Consider the following 4722-nt stretch of genomic DNA (forward strand, 5'->3'; position numbering starts at 1 on the left):
TTGGTGTATAGAAATGCTACTAATTTTTGTACATTTATTTTGTATCCTGAAACTTTACTGAAATTATTCATCAGTTTTAGGAGTCTTTTGACAGAGTCTTTAGGATTTTCTTGGTATACAAATGTATCATCAGCAAAGAGAGATAGTTTGACTTCTTTTCCTATTTGGATGCCTTTTATTTCTTTCTCTTGCCTAATTTCTCTGACTAGTACTTAGAGTACTACCTTGAATAGGAGTGGTGAGAGTAGGTATCCTTGCCTTGTTCCTGTTCTTAAGAGGAATGGCTCAAGCTTTTGCCCATTCAGTATGATGCTGGATATGGATTTGTCATAGATGGTTCTTATTATTTTGAGGTATGGTCCCTTGATAGATGTTGAATGTTTATCGATAGCTTTTTCTGCCTCTATTGAGATTACTATGTAGGTTTTGCTTTCAATTCTGTTTATGTGGTGAATCATATGTATTGATTTGCCTATGTTGAACCAGGCTTGCATTCCTGGAATGAAGCCTACTTGATCATGATACATTAACTTTTTGATGTGCTGCTGGATTTGGCTTGTTAATATTTTGTTAAGGATTTTCACATCTATTCAATCTTGGGAGATTTTGTGTTTTCAGGAAGTTATCCATTTCCTCTATATTTTCTAATTTGTGTATGTTCATAGTAGTCTCTGAGGATAAGTACTTCTGTGGATCAATTGTAACACCACCTTTGTCATTTCTGATTGTGTTTATTTGGATCTTCTTTCTTTTTTATTCATCTAGCTAGGTGCGTCTATGAATTGTATTTATTCTTTCAAAAAAACAACTATTGGTTTCATTTGATCTTTTGTATGGATTTTGCATCTCAATTTCATTCCATTCTTCTCTAACTTTAGTGACTTCTTTTCTTCTACTAGCTTTGGGGTTGGTTTGTTCTTTTCTGTCTAGTTCTTTTAGGTGCAAGGTTAGATTGCTAATTTGAGATCTTCCTAACTTCTTTATTAAGGCATTTAGTGCTATAAACTTTCCTCTTAACAATGCTTTAGCTGTACCCCAGAGATTTTGGTAAGGTATATCTCCATTTTTAGTAATTTCAAAGAATTGTTTATTTCCTCCTGAATTTTGATGTTCACGCAAGAGTTATTCAGGAGCAAGTTGTTTAATTTTCACGTATGTATGTAGTTTTGAAAGATCTTCTTGATATCGATTTCTTTTTAATTGCACTGTGGTCTGATATTAAGGTTCGTATGATTTCAATTTTTTTGAATTTATTGAGACTTTCTTGCTTACCTAGCATGTGGTTGATCTTGGAATGTGTTCCATGTGCAAATAAGAAGAATGTATATTCTGTCTTTGTTGGGTAAAGTTTTCTGTGGATATCTATTAGGTCCAATTGGTCAAGTATCAAGTTTAAGTCCAAAGTTCCTTTGTTAGTTTTCTGTCTCAATGATCTGTAAGTATGATGTGAAAGTCTCCCACTATTGTTGTGTGACTGTCTAAGTCTTCTTGTAGATCAAGAAGAACTTGTTTTATAAATCTGGGTGCTCCAATGTTGGGTGTGTATATATTTAGAACAGTTAAAACTTTCTGTTGGATTGTACCCTTTGTCATTATGTAATACTCTTCCTTTTTTCCAATAAGCCTTCTGTGGTCCAGGCAATACCCTTCTTTGTCCTTCTTAATTATTAAGGGTTTAAAGTCTGTTTTATCTGATATAAAACTAGTGAATCCTGCTCTTTTTTGTTTTCTATTTGCGTGATAAATCTTTCTCCAACTCTTTACTTTGAGTCTGTGGGTGTCATTACATGTAACATAGAGCTCTTGAAAATAGTGGATGATTGGGTCTTGTCTTTTTATCAAGCTTGACACTCTGTGTCTTTTAAGTGGGGCATTTAGCCCCTTTACACTTGGGGTTAGTATTGATGTGTGAGATTTTGAACCTGTCATTGTGTTGTTATGTAGACTTTCTGTGTAGTTGCCTATAGTGTTTGTGGGTTATGTGCTTAAGTGAGTATTTGTGGTGGCAGGTGTTATTCTTTTGAGTCCATATTCAGCACTCCCTTAGGACCTCTTGTTAGGCTGGTCTAGTTGAAACTAATTCCTTCAGCATTTGCTTGTCTGAGAAGGGTTTTATTTCTCTTTCACTTATGAAGCTTAGTTTGGCAGTGTATGAGATTCTTGGTTGGAATTTCTTTAAGGATGACAAAAATAGACAACCCCCCCCACCCAACACCTGCATCTCTTCTGGCTTGTCAGGTTTCTGCTGAGACGTCCACTGCCAGCCTAATGAGAGTCCTTCTGCATGTGACTTGACCCTTCTCCCTAGCTGTCTTTAAGATTTTTTTCTTTTGCATTGACCATGGTGAATCTGATGACTATGTGCCTTGGGGATGGTCATCTTGTACATTATCTGGCCAAGGTCTTCTGTATTTCTTGAATTTACATGTCAACCTCTCTAGAGAGATTAGGAAAATTTTTGTGGGCTATGTCCCCAAATATATTTTCCAAGTTGCTTATTCTCTCTCCTTCTCTCTCAGGGATGATAATGAGTCATGGATTTGGTCTCTTTACATAATCGCGTATTTCTGGGAGATTGTGTTCATTTCTTAAAGCTCTTTTTTCTTTATTTTTGTCTAAGTTGATTCAAAGAACCAGGCTTCGAGCTCTGAGATTCTTTCCTCAGCTTGGTCTATTCTGCTGTTAATACTTCTGATTGTATTATGAAATTCTTTTTTCAACTCAACAAGCTCAGGTTGGGTCTTTTGTAAAATTGCTATTTCATCTTTCAGCTCTTAAACCATTTCACTGGATTGCTTGGTTTCCTTGGATTGGATTTCAGTTTTCTCCTGGATATTTATAAGCTTCATTGCTATTCAGATTCTGAATTCCATGCCCGTCATTTCAGATTGGTTAAGAACAATTGCTGCGGAGCTAGTGCGTTCATTTGGAAGTAAGGGGACACTCTGGTTTTAATTGCTACAGTTCTTGCACTGATTCTTTCTCATCTGGGAGGGCTGGTATTCCTTTAACTTTGGTGTAAACTGAATATAGTCAGTGGCTTCATTTCTGGAAGTTTTCAGAGGGCTAAGGCTCTAAACAGTCTGTTGAATTATAGTCCTCAGCCTGGCAGGAAGGAAAATTAGCAGTTTTTCGTGTTGTAGTTTGGGCTGAAATCCAGTAGACGGCGCCTGAGAGCAATGGGCGGTAGCTGGGCTCTCATTCTGCCACCTGGCTCCTTTGTGTATCCGGGCCTCTGAGGCCGTGCTCTGTGGTGCAAGGATGAGAGGGGGAACCCCTCACCAGGTCCCCTCCTGGGTTTTGGGGGGAAGGAACCCTGATCACTGGCACTGTGGCCGCGACTTTTTGTTGTTGTTAGGTGTTCCAGGTCGTGGGGCTCCTTCAGGCAGAGGTCCAGCAGGGAGACAGGCCCCACCCTTACCGGACCAGCTCTGCAGAGGGAGGCACACCTAGATTCCACACCAGCCCACGAACCTGTGCGGCTCACCCCTCTCTGAGAGTTTTCTGAGAGTTTGGGCTCCTCTTCTGCTGAAGCACCGGGCCCAGTTCCGCACTCCGGAGCCACAGACCGTAGCCCTGGAAAGTACGGACCTGCTCACAGCTCCCTCCCTTGGACCCTGGGATCTGTGTGCACTGGGGGGATCCAAACAGCTCCCAGGCTGCCGGAATGCACTCAAGTGGAGCAAAGCACCCGGGATGAGCAGCTGAGGCTGCACTGTGTACACACTCCTGTGGAATGGCCGGGCAGGAATCCTGGGAGGGACTGGCAGGCAGGTGGGCCTGCGGGACAGATATGCCCTAATCCCACGGGGAAGCCCTTCTTCTCCCATTCTGGTGGTTATATGGGGCCAGAGCCTCTCAGAGGGAGACAAGGAGCCCTGGGGGATGAGTGCTCCCGCAGAGCTGTCTCACAGACAAAGCCTCCAGCTCCGTGCCTGCTGAAGCCCTTTCTCCATCTAATCTCTAGTGAGAGTCCCATGTCAGCTCAAACGCAAAGGCCGGGGGTCTCTGCAGCTAGAATCCCAGAGGTCTGCCGCAAGAGAATAAATTGTTGTTAAAGTAATTCCTCTTTGCTCTGAATTTGCATTCAGCCGACCGTTCATGTGTGACCCAGTTTCACGATCTGAAATTTGTACACAATGTGCAATTTATTTGAAACATCAAAAGTTGCTTTTCTGCTATATATTGACTCGGCTTTTCTAGTTACGTTTTCACTCCTGTTACGATCTTCAGTATGGTGCATCTTTTCCTGGGTGTTAGGTGCTCCTTCCTCTCTCCCTTTCTCCTTTCTCACTCCAGGACAACACATATTATAATAATGTTTATTCAGGTTGAGTCTACTGCTTTGGTGAGTTAAAAGACATTTTAACTCATATGAATGGCCCTAAAAGCCTTCACCTGAGCATTCAAGTTGTTTGATAAGGGTATGCCATGTCCCTCCCCTGGCCAGGTCAATGCCACCACTATGTGAGCCTCTGCTCTACCCAGTTGCCCCCATATATTTGGATGGTTAGATGGGAAGCTGGTCCAGACGGCAGATGCAGAAATGGAAGTTCGACCCCAGCTGACTAGTCCTCATGTGACCCAGTAGTGTTATCTGGGAATTTTCACACATTATGCACCTTATTTAAAATTCTGGCAATTTTATTTCTTCTGTATAGTGACATAGACATTGCTTGTATTCCCTTTGCTGCTTTCAAAAAGCAACAAACACCAAAAAAA

Source organism: Papio anubis, chromosome 14 (genome assembly GCF_008728515.1).
Source record: "Papio anubis isolate 15944 chromosome 14, Panubis1.0, whole genome shotgun sequence".
In the NCBI taxonomy this organism is placed as follows: domain Eukaryota; kingdom Metazoa; phylum Chordata; class Mammalia; order Primates; family Cercopithecidae; genus Papio; species Papio anubis.